At 44.0% G+C, this 18,464-nt stretch overlaps 1 protein-coding gene and 1 non-coding gene across 51 annotated transcripts in view; both read right to left on the bottom strand.

The window, feature by feature from the left end:
* Positions 1-18,464, bottom strand: part of LOC108590343 (uncharacterized) — a 151,001-nt gene that overhangs the window by 12,482 nt on the left and 120,055 nt on the right. For 32 of the 50 annotated variants that reach the window (XM_078338675.1, XM_078338662.1, XM_078338678.1 and 29 more), the window contains 8 exons: positions 15,986-16,074; positions 14,476-14,537; positions 13,930-14,199; positions 13,299-13,403; positions 10,459-10,691; positions 8,520-8,642; positions 7,048-7,106; positions 163-330 (listed from right to left, as the gene is read on the bottom strand). The gene's annotated coding sequence lies outside the window, so the exon portion shown is untranslated. Of the gene's footprint in view, positions 1-162; positions 331-7,047; positions 7,107-8,519; positions 8,643-10,458; positions 10,692-12,376; positions 12,426-13,298; positions 13,404-13,929; positions 14,200-14,475; positions 14,538-14,670; positions 14,954-15,985; positions 16,075-18,290; positions 18,386-18,464 lie in introns of all 50 variants that reach the window. The other 18 variants (XR_013522631.1, XR_013522632.1, XM_078338644.1 and 15 more) reach the window with 7 other exon arrangements.
* LOC118144625 (U6 spliceosomal RNA) lies at positions 9,155-9,258 on the bottom strand. Its single transcript, XR_004729390.3, has one exon. It is a non-coding gene; the product is annotated as a U6 spliceosomal RNA (small nuclear RNA).

The raw sequence follows: 18,464 nt of genomic DNA, 5'->3' as shown, positions 1-18,464 counted from the left end.
AAGAGGGTGACTAGAAGAAGGTTTGGCCTGGACAGCCTGTCAGGGGACAGATGCTGAGTCTAGAGAGGCCATTGTGAGCTGGTCCTAATGAGGTTAGAGTGAGGCAACACCTGGGCTTGTCAAGGCTACCAGGAGGCAAGTAAAAACCGGTTCAAGGAATACCTGCGAGGCAAAAGCTAGGCCTGCAGAGGCCACTGGGAGGAAAGAGCTGGGCCTGTCCAGGTCATCGGAAGGCTCAAGGTGGGCCTGAAGAGCTTGACCTGAGGCAGTTGGATCACGAGGTCAGGAGATCGAGACCATCCTGGTCAACATGGTGAAACCCCGTCTCTACTAAAAATACAAAAAAGAACCGATGTCAGACAAGTAAGAACATTACAGTGTGTGTTGAAGTACCTGTAAAACATTGTTTCTTTGCCTTTGTAAACAATGTGTCTACTAAAAGTCCTTGCTTTCAAAAGAATATGTGGGAATAAATCATTAGAATGTATTCTTCGGTTTTTTACTTTTATCTTCCTGCCACAAGCTTACTTTAGAAATTTTTATTTTTTTAGAAAATTGAACAAGTGCTCCTTGTGGTGGATCATGCCTATAGGATGGGAGGCAGGGGTGGAAAAGTCACTAGAGGCCAGGAGTTTGACACCAGCCTGACCAACAAAGTGAGATCCAATGTGTATGAAAACATTTAAAAATTAACCAGGTGTCATCATGTATAGCTACTGAGGAGGCTGAGGCAGGAGGATCCTTAGCTCAGGAGTGCAAGCCTGCAGTGACCTGTGATTGCACCACTGCACTCCAGCCTAGGTGACAGAGTGAGACCCCATATCCTAAAACAAAAAGAAAACAAAATAGATCACGTAGCAAGTTGTATGTGGCCTACTCTGAATATTTTTAAACTGGAAGTTCTCAGAGTAATGCTTCTAAATCTTTTGGGGTCTAGCATCCCGTTACATTTTTTAACTTTATGTAAGATTTCTAAGACTTTTTCTTTGCACAAATAATTACATTAAAGTTAAAAAATAAAACAAACTTTTAAAAATATTTTTATTCATTACATATTAATAATAAAAACATTACATGTTAATATAACTAATACAAAACAAACATTTAAAAATATTTATTACTCGTTACCTATTAATAATAAAACTGGTTGGGTGAGATGGCTCATGCCTATAACCCCAGCAATTTGGGAGGCTGAGGTGGGTGGATCACCTGAGGTCAAGAGTTTGAGACTAGCCCTCCAACATGCTGAAACCCTGTCTCTACTAAGAAATACAAAATTAGCCAGGTGTGGTGGCAGGCGCCTGTAATCCCAGCCGCTTGAGAGACTGAGGCAGGAGAACTGCTTACACCCGGGAGGCAGAGTTTGCAGTGAGTCAAGATCATGCCATTGCACTCTAGCCTAGGTAACAAGAGCAAAACTCCATATTAAACAATAAAATTATTAAGTAGTAATATAAGTAATCCTTTTGTTTCTTTGAGACAGAGTCTCGCTCTTTCCCCAAGGCTGGAATGAAGCTTGTAATCTCGGTTCACTGCAATCTCTGCCCCACCTCCCGGTTCAAAGGATTCTCCTGTCTCAGCCTCTGAAGTAGCTTGGATTACAGGTACCTGCCACCATGCCTGGCTAATCTTTGTTCTTTTGTCTTGTATTTTTTTTTTTTTTTTTTTGACGGAGTTTTGCTCTTGTTACCCAGGCTGGAGTGCAATGGCGCGTTCTCGGCTCACCGCAACCTCCGCCTCCTGGGTTCAGGCAATTCTCCTGCCTCAGCCTCCTGAGCAGCTGGGATTACAGGCATGCGCCACCATGCCCAGGTAATTTTTTGTATTTTTAGTGGAGACGGGGTTTCACCTTGTTGACCACGATGGTCTCGATATCTTGACCTTGTGATCCATCTGCCTCGGCCTCCCAAAGTAATCTTTGTTTTTTAGTAGAGATAAGGTTTTGCCATGTTGGCAAAGCTGGTCTTGAACTCTTGACTTCAGGTAATCTACCCACCTCATTCTCCCAAAGTGTTGGGAATGCAGGCGTAAGTCACTGCACCCGGCCCGATTAACATATTTTTTAAAACACTGATTAGTCAGGCAACAACACTGGGCAGGGGTCTCCTCATTCCCAGTGATAAAAACCCCACGGCATGGCTCCAGGGTTGCAAGGGCTGCAGAGCCAAAAGGCTCTGACTTGAGATTTCATTACTTTATTTGTATTGTGAGGCAAGGTCCTGCTTTGCCACCCAGGCTGGAGTGCAGCTGTGCACTTATAGCTCACTGCAGCCTCAATGTCCTGGGCTCAAGCCATCTTCCTGCCTCAGCTCCCCAGTGCTGGTACTACAGTTGAGTGCCACCATACCTGGCTAATTTCTTATTTTTTTGTAGAGTGCGGAGTCCTGCTATGTTGCCCAAGCTGGCCTCAAACTCCTGACCTCAAGAGATCTGCCCACCTCAGCCTCCTGAGTAGCTGAGACTACAAGTACACATCACCATGCCTAGCTACATTTATTTTATTAAATTTTGAAAAATATTTTTGTAGAGAGGAGGTCTTGCTATGGTGCCCAGGCTGGTCTTGAACTTCTGCCCTTAAAAGATACTCCCATCTCTGCTTCCCAAACATCTGGGACTACAGACATGAGCCACTGCACTGCACCTGAAGAGATTTCTTTAATCTAGCATCCCATATTTGGTAACACTGGGAAAGGCAGTAGAGTTTTTAAAATTACTTAATAATTCAGTAAGAAACAAACTCAACCTCGACCCCTGCCTTCTCTCACACCCCACAATCCAGTCTGTCAGGAAATCCTGTTCACTGTCTTTACCATGTACTGAAGATCCCCACCTAGCAACTCCCTGGACTCCTCCCCTACTTCTCTCCTGACTATCTCTAACCACCACCATGACCCTGGTCAGGACCACTATCATCTTCCACCTGGATGTTACCACAGTTTGACCCCCATGCTTCCACCCAAATCTTCCCAGTCTTTCTCAACTCAGCAGCCAGAGAATGCTTTTACATCAAGAGACAGATCATGTCGCCTCTCTGCTCAGAACCCTCCCACAGTTCCCATCTCATAGTAAAAGCCAAAGCCCCAGCAATAACCTCCCAGGGCTTACACGATCTATACTGATCCCCACCCAGCAACTCCATGGCCTCCTCCCCTAATTCTCTCCCCATCTCCTGCTCCACTGACCTCCTTCCAGAGCCTCAGACACTTTCTTCTGTTGTTTCTGCCCACAATGCTCCTCCTTCAGCACCTTGGCCAGCTCCTTCCCTCCAAGTCTTTGCTCAATTTTCACTTAGGAGGCCACCCCTGACCTTTCTATTTAACATTGCCATCTGTCCCCACTCCCACTGTGTTCATTTTTTTTTTTTTTTAAACAAGATCTCACTCTATCACCAAGGCTGGAGCGGAGTGCTGCAATCACAGCTCACTGCAACCTCGAATTCCTAGGCTCAACTGATCCTCCCACCTCAAGACTCCCTAGTAGCTGGAACGATAGGTGCATGCCATCATGCCTGGCTAATTTGTTTTATTTTGAAATGGAGTTTCACTCTTCTTGCCCAAGCTGGAGTGCAATGGTGCAATCCCAGCTCACTGCAACCTCCACCTCCCAGGTTCAAGTGATTCTTCAGCCTCAGCCCCCCAAGCAGCTGGGATCACAGGTGTGTGCCTCTATGCCTGGCTGATTTTTGTATTTTTCGTAGAGATGGGGGTTTGCCATGTTGACCAGGCTGGTCTCAAACTCATGACCTCAGGTGATCCTCGGCCTCCCAAAGTGTTAGGATTATAGGAGTGAGCCACCACACCCAGTCAATTTAATTTTTTGTAGAGACAGAGTCTCACTATGTTGCCCAGACTGATCTTGGACTCCTGGCCTCAAGTGATCCTCCTGCCGGGATTCCCAAAGTGTTGGGATTACCAACATCACCCACGATGCTTGGCGTCAGGTTTATTTCCTCTTGCTGCTGCCAGAAACTACACTACATTAGTCCCTTAAAACACCACAAATCTACCAACTTACACTTCTAGGAATCAGAAGCCCAAATTAGGTCTATTAAGGCTAAAGTTAAGGTGTCAGCAGGGCTGCATTCCATCTGGAGGCTCTAAAATGTTCCCTTGGCTTTTCCAGCTTCTAGAAGCCACTCCCATTTCTTGGATCGTGGCCCTTAACTCCATCTTCAAAGCCAGAAGTGAAACATCTGCAAATCTCCCTCTCTAACTCTGCTTCCACCAACACATCTCCTGCTCCAATTCTCACTCTTCTAACCTCTTTCTTTTATAAGGATCTTTGTGGCTGCTGGGCATGGTGGATCCCATCCATAACCCCAACACTTTGGGAAGTCAAGGCAGGAGGAACATTTAAGGCCTGGAGTTTGAAACTAGCCTGGACAACATAGTGAGATCCCACCTCTACAAAAGTATAAAAATCAATATTAGCCAAACATGGTGGTGTGCACCTGCAGTCCCAGCTACTTGAGAGGCTGAGGTGAAATAACACTTTAGCCCAGGAGTTTGAGATCAGCCTGGGCAACATAACTAAATCTCGTCTCTACAAAAATGAGCTCGGCATGGGTGACATGCATGTGTAGTCCCAGCTACTCTGAAGTCTGAGCTGGGAAGATCACTTGAGCTCAGGAGGTCAAAGCTATCGTGAGCTATGATCATATTACTGTGCTCCAGCCTGGATGACACAGGGAGAGTCTGTCTCAAAAAAAAAACAAAATAAATATATATTTGCTCTCTGTCCCTGGTTCCTGGCACAGAACTTTGAATGCTTATAAAGACCTCAGTGATAGAGGTGATAGGAGCATCTTTACTTTTAATATTTGGTCTTGGTCCCAGCTTTCTAACACAAGAGACTCTAAGAACTTTGGGATCTCCAGCATGCTAAGAATGCATTTGGGGATGTGGTTGAGATGACTGGGTGGCTGCACGCTCCTGGATTTCTTCAGGAGGAGGGCTGATTGCCAGAGAAAGCAACCACATGATTAGAGGCTTAGAACTTTTAGCCTCACCTGCTGAACTCCAGGAGGTGAGAGTGGCTGAAGATTGACTTAATTATGAATGGCCAAAGATTTTATCAATCAGGCTTGCATAATAGAGCCTCTGTAAACACCCTGAACAACAGCGTTTGCAGAGCTTCTGGTTGCTGAATACAGGAGGTGCTGGGAGGGCGGCATGTTGAACAGAGGGCATGGAGGCTCTGTGCACCTCCAACTTACCTTCCCCTGGGCATCCATCTTTCTTTCATTTCTTTCTCCCTTTCCTTCCTTTCTTTCTCCTCTTTCTTTTTTTTAAAGACAGGGTCTGGCTCTTTTGTCCAGGCTAGAGTGCAGTGGCACAATTTCAGCTCACCACAACCTAAGTTTCCCCAGTCCCCAGCTCAATGCATCCTCACCTCAGCTTTCCTAGTAGCTGGAACAACAGGTGCACACCACCACACCTAGTTATTTATTTATTTTCATTTAATTTTTGAGAAAAAATCTTGCTCAGCAGCTTAGGCTAAAGTGCAGTAGCGTGATCTCAGCTTACTGCAACCTCTGCATACTGGGTTCAAGTGATTCTCCTGCCTCAGCCTCCTGAGTAGCTGGGATTACAGGTGCATATCAACATGCCCAGCTAATTTTTGTATTTTTTATAGAGAGAGGGTTTCACCCTGTTTCCCAGGCTGAACTCAGACTCCTGCGTTTAAGCGATCCTCCCAACAAAACCTCCCAAAGTGCTGGGATCACAGGCATGAGCCACTGCATCCGGCATGCACATCTCTTTCACTGGCTGTTTCTGAGACATATCCTTTACAGTGAATTAAAAATAGGATATTAACTCACCAGATGTGGTGGCTCACATCTGTAATCCCAGAACTTTGACTGAGGTGCGAAGATCACTTGGGCCCAGGAATTTGTGGCCAGCCTGGGCAACAAAACAAGATCCCATTGCTAAAAATAAATAACTAAAATAAGCCAGATGTGGTGCAGGCTGCAGTCTCAGCTACTAGGAAGAGGGAGGACCCCTTGGGCCCAGGCAGTTGAGGCTGCAGTGAGCTATGAGTGCAACACTGCACACCAGCCAGGGCAACAAAATGAGACCCTGTCTCTCAGAAAAAAAGAAAATAAACTGTTCTTCTGAGTTCTATAAGCTGTTCCAGCAGATGATTAAATCAAAGAAGGGGGTCATGAGAACCCCTGATTTGTAATAGGTTGGTCAGAAGTACAGGTGAAAACCTAATACTTGCCATTGGCATCTGAAGTGAGGGCAGTCTCATGGGACTAAACGCCTAACCTGCAGGGTCTGCACCAGCTCCAGGTAGTGTCAGAATAACATTGTGGGATACCCAGTTAATATCCAGAACACTGGAGAATTTGGTGTATAAGCTCCACACACACAGTCAGTCAGTCAAAGTGTGTGACGAGAGAAACACGGGCTTTTCTTTCACCTACCTGCCTAACTGCATAGGAGAAGCAATACATGGTGCTCATGAAAAGAGCAAGCATTAAAGTCAAACCAGTCCCTACATCTGACTCAGCTTAATATCCATGTGAGCTTGGGCAAATCACTCATTATCCCTAAGTCTGTACCACCTCATTCAGGAAATGGGGATAACTGGTACCTGCCTGTGGTTTTGTGAGAATTCATGAACGATTATGCTTGATGTTACTGTGATCATCACACCTATTCCAAACTATCTGACAGAAACAGTGATGGATGATAACATCACCAGATTAGAAACTGTAGTGAGGTCTCTCAGGCAAAATTCCATACAAGCAAATTACTGTCTCTCCAAAGCATTCCTGCCACACTTAATTCCCCATTCCCTGAACCAAATGCACCATCTTAATTGTCCAGGTCTTTAAAGTGCTGGTTGCCCTGACCATTCCCCATCCCTCCACATCCCCCTTCGCTCCCTACTCTCACACAACTCCTCATCTTTCAACAGCCAGTTTCACTGTCACCTTATCTGGAAGCTTCTCCTACTCTCCAGAAGAGCTTCCCATTGCACTTGACGCATGCACTATTGTTTGATCATTTTTGAGTTATTGTCCAAGTCTTTTTGTACCTGAATAACATGATGCCCAGTCTCCTCCTGAACTCTGATGTCTTTCATGGTAGATCCAGCTGGAAGTGACAAAAAGACATTCTTTAAAAATAAATCAGGCAATCCCATAAAAGTTCTTAAAAGATATGTGAAAAGTAAACTAAATTCAAAAGCTTCTAGGAAAAACATAAGAGGGAAGGTGTTACTGGGAAATATGCTAAAGGGTTAATTTTTATTTTTACTTTTTTGAGAAACAATGTTGCTCTATTCCCTAGGCTGGACCGCAGAGGTACAATCACAGCTCATTGCAGCCTCAACCTCCAGAACTCCAGCAATCTTCCAACCTAATTTTTACTTTATTTAAGAAACACATTCTTACTGTTACCAAAGCTGGAGTACAGTGGTGTGATCACAGCTTACTGCAGCCTCGACCTCCTAGGCTCAAGTGATCCTCCAGTCTCAGACTCCCCAGTAGCTGGGATTACAGGTGTGGACCGCAATGTCCAGCTCATGTTATCTTTAATTTTTATTAGAGACAATGTGCTGCTATGTCGATGAGGCCAGTGGTGATCCTTTTCCCTCAAGCAGTTCTCCCACCTCAGCCTTCCAAAGTGCTGGGATTACAGGTGTGAGCTGCCACACCTGCTGAGGTTAATTTTTAATGACATAAGGAACTCAAAGCAAATATTAGAAGGAGCCTAAATGGCTATAGAGGCTGACTGGTCAACTGTGATATATCCATATAATAAAACATTAGCCAACCATGAAAAGGATTCAGATACATCAATAGAAATTGACACAGATGTCCACGAAATATGAAAATGAGAATTGATATTCAATCAGCCCATATGCATTTGAAGAATATGGCCAATTATTTCCTGAGATAAGATTATGGGTCTGAAGAGTAAAGGAAATTTTTCACTTCTTCATTTAAAAGTATTTACTATTTTTATACTTTAATAAAAGATTAAATATATAGATCATCTAATTAGTAAAAGACATGTTAACTCTACAAATAAACAGAAAAGACATGGACAGCCCAACCTTGGTGGCTGATGCTTATAATAGCAGCACTTTGGAAGGGGGCAGTCAGAGAATTGCTTGAGGCCAGGAATTCCAGACCAGACTGGGAAACATAGCAAGACCTTGCCTCTATTAAAAATCAAAAAAATTAGCCAGACATGGTGGCATGTGCCTATAGTCCCAGTTACTGAGGTGGAAGGATCGCCTGAGCCCAGGAGGTCAAGGCTGCAGTGAGTCGAGACTGCACCCCCATACTCAAGCCTGGGCTACAGAGTGAGACTTGGTCTCCAAAAAAAGGAGGGGGAGCAAAAAAGAAAGCTAGCTGGGTACAGTAGCTCACACCTCTAATCCCAGCATTTTGGGAGGCTGAGTCAGTTGGATCATGAGGTACAGAGTTCGAGACCAGCCTGACAAACATGGAAAAACCCTGTCTCTACTAAAAATACTTAGCCAGGTATGGTGGCACATGCCTGTAATTCCAGCTCTTCTGCAGACTGAGGCAATAGAATGGCTTGAATCCAAGTAAAAAAGGTTGCAGTCAGCAGAGATTGTGCCGTTGCATTCCAGCCTAGGCAACAAGAGTGAAACTTCATCTGAAAAAGAAAGAAAGAAAAAAAAAGAAAGCTAATAAGCTAATATAAGAAAATATATATTAAAATGTAACAAAAAGTATTAATGAGGTCTTTTATTTACTAAGAATAAGCAAACAATAAATAACTTGTTATTGTACCCTGTGCCAGCAAAGGTGCAGTGAAATGGGCATTTTCTTTTACTATTAGTGATGTTTAAATTGTATACAAGCCTTCCACCAGGGTAAAGCTTGGAAATTTTTAAAATAGAATACAGTGACTCACTGTACTGCCTCCTCCAACTCCTGGCCTCAAACGATCCTCCTACCTCAGCCTCCGAAAGTGCTGGAATTATAGGCCGACAGCCACCATGCCTGAAAGCTCGGCAGTTTACATCAAGTATAATAAGAATGCTAACGTCCTGTGACTCACAGTAATCTCATTTCTGGAAATATCATCTTCGGATATAATTCAACCTAAACAAAAGGTCATTGCACAAACAGTGAAAATCTAGGAGTAATATTTTTCTGTTTTAAAAACATATGGAACACTTCACAAATCTGAACATCATTCTTGCACAGAGGCCATGCCAATCTCTCTATTGTTCCAACTTTAGGATATGTGCTACTGAAGCAAGCACGAGTAATTTAAGACAGAGCGGTTAGGCAAATAAGGAAGAATTATGGGGAATTTAAAAATCTATGGTATTTATAGGCACCTAGTAACAGCTCAGTAAATATTAGCTGCTACTTTTATTATTTTTATGGTCATTCCACTCAATTAAAAATTGTCATTAAAAATTTACCACTGTCATGGAACATTATGTATTTAACAGCATAATTGTAAAAACAGATAGAGGCTGTGTGCGGTGGCTCACACTTGTAATCCCAGCACTTTGGGAGGTCAAGGCAGGTGGATCACCTGAGGTCAGGGGTTCAAGACTAGCCTGACCAACATGGAGAAACCCCATCTCTACTACAAAATACAAAATTAGTCAGGTGCGGTGGTGCCTGTAATCCTAGCTACTCAGGAAGCTGAGGCAGGAGAATCACTTGAACCTGGGAGGTGGAGGTTGTGGTGACCTGAGAGTGCACCATTGCTCTCCAGCCCGGGAGAAAAGAGCAAAGCTCCATCTCAAAAAGAAAAAAGTCCCAGCACAGTGACTCACGGCTGTAATTCCAGCACTTCGGGAGGTTGAGGCCAGGTAGATCACCTGAAGGCAGGAGTTCAAGACCATTATGTTCTGGCCAACATAATAAAACCCTGTCTCTACAAAAATACAAAAATTAGCTCAGCATAATAGCAGGTACCTGTAATCTTAGCCTACTCTTAACCCTGGGAGGTGGAGGTTGCAGTGAGCTGAGATTGTGCCATTGCACTCCAGCCTAGGCAACAGAGCAAGACTGTCTCAAAAACCAAACAAAACAAAACAGATACAATTTGTCCCTTGGTATATGGGGAGATTGGTTCCAGCTGCCCAATATCCACGTATACCAAAATCCATGCAAGCATCTGTAGTCCCAGCTACTTGTGAGGCTGAGGAAGGACTGCTTTAGCCCAGGAGGTTGAGGCTGCAGTGAGCCATAATTGCACCAGTGCACTCCAGTCTCAGCAACAGAGTGAGAAAGAAGGTTGACTTTTAAATATAATTTTTCAGTTCACTTGAGATGTTGATCAGAACTGTGGCATATGAAAATTCTTCATAGAATTATCTAATCAAATTAATACTAGAATTGGGACAGAAAATGTTTTGTTGACTCTTGATTCCTTCACTTGCTGTTACATAAACTATTGCCAGTGGGCACTTACCAACCAGAAGTGTTATCTCAGAGCTACTCACAATGAAAGGTGATGTCCAGGGCCCAGGTGTGTTCAGGTCTCCATGCCTTGGCTATGGATGAGTGGGACTTATATGTCCATCCATTTTCTATATTCCAGCTCTGGAAAACTTGGGTTTATCCATCTTGATAAGATGCACTTTAAATTTAACTTGTCAAGAACCACAAATGGAAGAAAGTTTATGAAACCACAGGATAGTACTTGTTCTCAAGGGACTCTTCAGCTTAGGTGCTTCTGTAAAAAAGCAACGACATTGTCAAAAACTCATCACAGGTCAGGTGAGATACCTCATATCTATAATCCCAGCCCACTGGGAGACTAATACAGGAGGATCCCGTGAGGCCAAGAGTTTTAAGACCAGCCTTGGCAACACAGTGAAACCTCATCTCTACAAAAAAAAAAAAAATTAAAAAATGAGCTGGGCATGGCAGCACATTCCTATAGTCCTAGCTACGCTGGAGGCTTAAGTGGGAGAAGAGTTGAACTCAGGAAGTGGAAGCTGCTGTGAGCAATGATCTCACCACTACACTCCAGCCTGGGTGACAGAGTGAGACCGTGTCTACACACACACACCCTCAGTCTGTCCAGCCTTTCCAGTAATGAAAAGGGTCTTTCGGTTACAGAAGAGGTGTGCTCTTTTGTAGGACAGGAAGGGATCAGCAAGCGTGTTCACAGCCTTTCCTCATCCTCTGCTTAGTTTCCCAAGAACCTTCAAGGGAGTCCCGAGGGAAAGGACATAAATCTTCTCTTATGGACAGAGGAGAAATATGCCTCCTTTGTCAATTAACAAATGGAACCCCTGCCATGAAAACCAGGAAATTCTGCTAAGATGAACCACTCCCTACGACACTGACCTATGCCGCAAAAATGAGAAACTGGAGTTTGCGGACTAATAATATTAAAGGTCACATTCCAGATTGTAAAGATCTAACCAAAGTACAGCCTTTCCACAAGGCACTGCCAAATAACAGCTGGCTGTCTCCATGGGGCACTGCCGTATCTCTGGCTCTCATTTCCCCAAGAGATGCTCTATTCCAGCTTTCTCTTGCATTTTGTATTCTGTAGTTCCTGGGGTAAGACCTCACAACATAGCAAACTGCTGACTCAATGCTGACCTACAGATCTGACTTCAGATTCTAGCAGGACTCTTTCAGTTTAAGAAATTAAAGAGGAGAAAAATGGACCCAGCCTGGCACTGCCAGCTTAGCAGTCTGAAGATAGAAGCTGCTCAAAATGACTACAGTGCTTCTGACTTTCTGAGTCTGCCCTTGCTCCTAGGGCTCTTTGGATGACATTTATTTCTCCTTGTGGAAAAAATGGTTTGCTAGAATATAAAAAATTTAAGGAAGAACAAAATATTAAAATATAATTTTGTCCTAAAGAGCACTCAAAAGTATACTCCCACTAGTGCTGGATCTATTTATCTCTCTCTCTCTTTTGTTTCTTCTGAGATTGGGTCTCACTCTGTTACCAAGACTGGAGCACAGTGGTGAGATCACAGCTCACTGCAGCTTTCAACTCCTGGGCTCAAGCGATCCTCCCACTTCAGCCTCCCAAGTAGCTGGGATTACAGGTGCATGCCAGCATGCCTAATTTTTTAAATTTTTTGTAGAGAAGGCCACTATGTGGCCTAGGCTGGTCTTGAACTCCTAGATCAAACTAATCCTCCTGCCTTGGCCCCACAAAGTGCTGGAATTATAGGCTTTAGCCACCACACCCAGTCTATTTACTTTAATATATATATATATATATATATATATACACACACACACACACATATATATACACACAGACATATATACATACATATATATACATACATATATATATACACACACATATATATACACACATATATGCATACACACACACATACACACATATATATACATATACACATATATTAAATCGCCTCCTACCCACCCATCTGCAGGGAGAGCAAACACAGGTCTCAGCAGATCAGGCAACCTACATGAAGAAAGGAGGCTGGAGTAATGCCAGAGCCCAGGAGGAAGTGTAGCAAATGGCAAGGTATTCACTTCAAAGGTTTTTCAACATTGTGATGGTCAAACCAAACACAGAAACAGGAAGCCCAGTTCAGTCACCAGCAGCCAACACGGGATATTTGATCTACATGCTACAGGGCAAACTGTTTAGGATGAATGACCTTGTCTCCACCACCCCGTTCTTCAAGTCCCTCCTGCCCAGTAGTCCCTACACTCTGCTGACATGACCCACATTCACAGGACTCTCCTGACACCTTTGCTTGTTTAGTCTTTTTTCCCCAATGACTATTTTCTTTTTTGGATACAGATTTCACCTCTGTCACACAGGCTTGAAGTAAAGTGAGGTGATTATGACTCACGGCAGATTCCATCTCCTGGGCTCAAGTGATCTTGCCTCCCAAGTAGTTGGGATTACAAGCATGTACCACCACACCTAGCTAAGTTTGTTATGATGATGATTATTTTGAGATGGAGTCTCACTATATCATCCAGGCTGGAGTGCAGTAGCACGATGTAGGCTTACTGCAACCTCCGCCTCCTGGGTTCAAGTAATTCTCCTGCCTCGGCCTCCTAAGTAGCTGTGATTACAGGCATGCACAAGCAAGCCCAGCTAATTTTTGTGTTTTAGTAGAGATGGGGTTTCACCATGTTGTCCAGGATGGTCTCAATCCGTTGACCTTGTGATCTGCCCGCCTCGGCTTCCCAAAGTGCTGGGATTACAGGCATGAGCTGCTGTGCCTGGCCAACCTTTTTTATTTATAAACTACTGAGCCTCATATGTATGCTTATAACAATGCAAAATAGACTAATATAGCAATCGTATGCCAACACTTACCAGACTGTGAGGAGCACAATGACAGAAGTACAGAGTGGGCCTGAAATGCTCCCAAGGGGCTTCTTGTCGCATCATAGAGAATGGGGTGAGACACCTCGCCTGAGGCTAAAGATGAGAGTCAAAGAGTGATGATGAGGGTAGGGGAGGGTTTCCTGAAGAAGGACACCAGTAAAGTCCCCCAAAGAAACTGACATTCCCTGTGGCTGGAGGGTAGGTATATGGGAAGGGTGGTGCAGGATAAAACTGGAAAGGTAAACCGAGGCCAGCTCTTACCAGGCCCTGTGGCCAAATTACTTTGATTTTATCTTAAAGGCAATGGGCAGTCACCAGCAGGTTTTAATCAAGAACCATTGTGATCCAAATTTGCCTTTTAGAAAAATTCCTCTAGCTATAGTGAATAGGCTGAAGTCAGCAAGCCTAGAAGTCAGGAAGACAATTGGAGGCCTTCAAAATAAACCAGTACCAAAGAAAACAGGGCCAGGCATGCTGGCTGCTGCCTATAATCTCAAAACTTTACAAGTCTAAGGTGGGTGGATGTCTTGAGCCCAGGAGATTAAGATCAGACTGAGCAATGTGGTAAAACCACATCTCTACAAAACACAAAGTATTAGTTGGGTGTGGTGGCTCATACCTGTGATCATACCTCAGCTACCCCAGAGGCTGAGGCAGGAGGATAGCTTAAGCCCGGGAGGTTGAGACTGCAGTGAGCCAAGATCACATCGCTGTGCTCCAGCCTGGGCAACAGAGGGAGACGGTCTCAAAAAGAAAAAGAATCCCATTCTTCACCTATTAGTGCCCCTATGTTCTCATGAGAACCTTGGTGATGCAGTGAATTCAACTGTCACTGTAATTCAGCAATTCACACATTTAAGTTTGTGTTTGATTTTCAATATTATCAACCCTGTGGAAACAAGAAATAAGGAATTGTGTTTGGGCTATCAGGGAAGCTCTGGATCTCAGACCATGACTTATGCTAAGACTTGAGCTTTGTGTTTCTCTCTCTGTGAGTGCTCGAGTGCAGCAGTCCCATTTTTTTGGCACCAGGGACCAATATTATGGAAGACAATTTTTCCACAGGCTGGGGGCAGGGGGCAGTTTTGGAATATTTCAAGCACATCACGTTTATTGTGTACTTTGTAATTATTACATTGTAGTATATAATAATGATATAACTCACCATAATGTACAATCAGTGGGAGTCCTGAACTTGTTTGTTTTCCTGCAACTAGATGGTCCCATCTGGGGGTGATGAAAGATAGTGACAGATTATCAGGCATCAGATTCTCATAAAGATACAGCAAGGTAGAACCCTTGCATGCACAGTTACACAATAGGGTTCCTGCTCCTATGAGAATCTAATGCTGCCACTGACCTGACATGAGGTGGAGATCAGGCGGCAAAGAGGGGAGTGGCCATAGATACAGATGAAGCTTTGCTCGCCCACCTGCTGCTCACCTCTTGCTGTGTGGCCAAGTACCGGCCTGTGATTCAGGGATTAGGTGCCCCTGCTCCACTGCATCCAAAAGGACCCTCTCCACAGCAGTCTTCATAGTGGTCAAGTACAGAAGCCACTTAGCTCCTATGGCATGTGTCTCAGCTGGCATTTCATCACAATCAACAGGAAGTGGTAGCTTGAAACATTATGAGGTCACTTCCTAAAAATCACCAGCATCCCATTTCCCATTGACAAGGAGCTCAACGCTGCCCCTTGGATAACCAAACCTATGCCCAGATCCCATTTGTGTGGGTCTTTCTCCCAGAACCCTTCCTAGCATCAGTTCTCTATTTGTCAGAGTCCAATCAAAAGACAAAAATCACCCAAAGTTTAAACTGGTACAATAATAAAATAAAAAAAATTAATTATTTAACAAGGGAACACCATATGAGAGATTGTCTACAAAAGGAAAGAGAACTCTAGAGAACATAGGGCTAGCAGAGGACAGACATGGTGGCTCACGCTTACAATTCCAGCAATTTGGGAAGCCAAGGCAGGAGGACTGCTTGAGGCCAGCAGTTTGAGACCAGCCTCAGAAACACAGTGAGACCCTGGCTCTACAAAAAAAAAGCCAGGTATGGTGGCACAGACTTGTAGTCCTAGTCCCTTGGGAGGCTGAGGTGAAAAAATTGCTTCAGCCCAGAAGGTTAAGGCTGCGGTGAGCCATGATTTCACCACTGCACTTTAGACTGGGCAAAAGAGAGAAACCCTGCCTCAAAAAAACAAAGTATAGGACCAGCTGTTGCAAGGAGCAGTAACTTCCTACTGTCCCTACACTGAGATAGAGTGACCAAGGAAGGGATTTCCCCACTAAGGCTGAGATCCAGGACCCCTTGGAGAGGTCACAGTCATGGGTAATTCAACGGCAGAATTGCTGCATTACCACATGGTGGAACATGCTAGCAGATGCCCCCTGGAGTTTGCTGAAAATCCACCATCTAGGGTGCTAGCTTAACCTATTAGTAAACAGTTGTCTCACTAGAAAACCACCCAGGCAAATGCAGAGAAACTGCTGGTCACTGTGTGCTGCTAAGCACCATGCAGGGCAGGAGCCTGGTGCGGAAAAGCTCAGTGCCTGTGAAGATTTGCACACAACTAGAAAGAAAAGCCTCTTATACTGCCCCTCTAGCACCATGTACTGACAACATTTAATAATGCGCCAGTTGACAGAGGAAGCATTTAAGGAACCCACCTCTACGTTTGCAGAGCAGGCAGTCAACAGTGCATTTGGAACTGAGGAGCAGTCATTGGATGAATAGCTGGTACATGACACATTTCCATCTACCAAAGGAGGAAGGGAAGAGAGAAAAATGAGAAGAAAAACAGGCATGGTGGTTCACACCTGTAATTGCAGCAGTTTGAAAGGCCAAGGCAGGTGAATCACTTAGGTCCAGGAGTTTGAAACCAGCCTGGGTGACATAGAGAAACCTTGTCTCCACTAAAAATAAAAATAATTAGCTGAATATGGTGGCATGTGCTGTAGTCCCAACTTCTCAAGAGACTCCTGGGTTCAAGCAATTCATCTGCCCCAGCCTCCCAAGTGGTGGGGATTGTAAGTACGCACCACCATGCTCAGCTAACTTTTGTATTTTTAGTAAAGACAGGATTTCACCATGTTGGTCACATCAGTCTCTAACTCCTGACCTCGTGATCTACCCACCTCAGCCTCCCAAAAGCTTCTGCTCTGTCTTTGCCCCCTTAATCTAAGAAAACTAAGCTAAAATAAATTTTGTAACCAAACCAAAATGAAGCTAAGAGGTGTGGCTACTATACTCAAAAGACTTGAAATTCTCTTCACCAAAAAATAACTATCTGGAAGCCAAGAATGACTATCATCTGGAAGTCAGCATCCTCAGAGTACATTTCAGAGGCAAACTAGAATATGTCAGTGTAAACTATGAAAGTCCAGAGCCTTTGTTTGAGTAAAACTAGGTGCAGCAAAACCATGGGCTTCATGCATGCCTGGTATTGTAAAAGAGGCCACAGAAGTAGAATTAAATATGACATCATCGGCTGGGCGCAGTGGCTCACACTTGTGATCCCAACACTTTGTGAGGCCGAAATGGGCAGATCGTTTGAGGTCAGGAGTTTGAGAGCAGCCTGGCCAATATAGTAAAACCTCATCTCTACTAAAAATATAAAAATTAGCCAGGCATAATGGCAGGTGCCTGTGATCCCAGCTACTTGGGAGGCTGAGGCAGGAGAATCACTTGAATCAAGGAGGCAAAGTTTGCAGTGAGCTGAGATCACACCACTACATTCCAACCTGGGCAACAGAACAAAATTCCATCTGCAAAGTTTCTTCTAAACTCAATTTAGGGCACCATGTACCACAAACCAGATAGCAAGAAATTAAATAAATTTTAGCCTTTTTCATGCCATCCAATTACATCTTGGTCAGTTCACAAACATGTTTCGGCAAATGCTGGAGGAGTTTTTCTCTTTAGGAGTCCTCTCTCACTTTACCCTGCTTAACAGAAGACTTCACACACAAAGAGAATGGAGACAGCCCCGCTTCAGGACATGCTACACGAAGAGAACTGACTGTCGCAAAAAGAGAGGGCTCCACACCCCTCTGAAAACTCCACAATAGACCAGCTACACACAAATGCCTGAAGTAAGGAAGTCCATTAAGAAAATGAACAGTTGGTGAGATCAAGACTTCTGAACCAAAGGGCCTGCAGCTGGTCTGATGATTCATCAAAAAGTCTGAACTTAAATGGAGACATATGGGACTGTGACATGTAATAAAAGAACTGAAGCAGCAAAGTGTCTTGACTTGTGTTTCCTTTCCACTGTATACAGCTCCAATGAATAGAGAAGTGAGCATGCCTGTGGTACTCCTGACACATCTGGGATAGTTCCCATCCACAGTGGTCAACCTTTGGGATTATCCATACATTGCAGGGTCATTGTCCATCTATGCTAACCTAGAAATGTCCAGATAAAAGCTTCTGTTTAGAGACTGGAGAGAAAAATGTCAAACCTGAAAGCCCATGAACTGTCTCAGCCAGGGGGAACACATGAAGAAACACTACAGAATCTGACATCAGAAGCCTAATTTCAGGTTGACCTCTGAAGCTTTACGATTGTGAGTAATCAGCTTACTTTCTCTAGGCTCTGTTATTCTCACATCAAAAATAGACAAGCAGACTGAATAGTCTCCCAGATCAATTCCAATCTTATCCTCTGGCTTAATGATTAAAGAATGATACTGAGTAATCAGGTTGAAACTGTGGCTTAACCCCAACAGGAGCCTGCTGTCATTATGCTAAGCAAAACTAGTCCACATAGACAGAGCCATTCTGACCACAACCCTCCCTGTGCCAGCTATCATACAGATATGCACCACTGGTATGAGAAGTCCTTCCACAGGAGACTGACTGATTCAATAATAGGCTGATTTATTCATTCAAACAACAAATATTTACTGAGCACCTTCTAGGGATTTAGGGTTACAACAGAACAGAACAGACAAAATCCCTTCCCTTACTTACCTTTTAGTGAAGGAGGAGGGGGGTCAGACATCAAATAGGAAATACCATTAAGGATATATTTTATGTAGGGCAATGCTGGGATTCACTCAGGGTGGCTGGAAAAATATTAAAGGAAATATTAAGGAAGTATAGAATGCAGTATCAAACGTTTGGGAAGCCGAAAAGTTTTAATGA

This window comes from Callithrix jacchus, chromosome 9 (assembly GCF_049354715.1).
Source record: "Callithrix jacchus isolate 240 chromosome 9, calJac240_pri, whole genome shotgun sequence".
In the NCBI taxonomy this organism is placed as follows: domain Eukaryota; kingdom Metazoa; phylum Chordata; class Mammalia; order Primates; family Cebidae; genus Callithrix; species Callithrix jacchus.
Note: the sequence above shows the minus strand (reverse complement) of the source record. Positions and strands in the feature narration are given on the sequence as shown.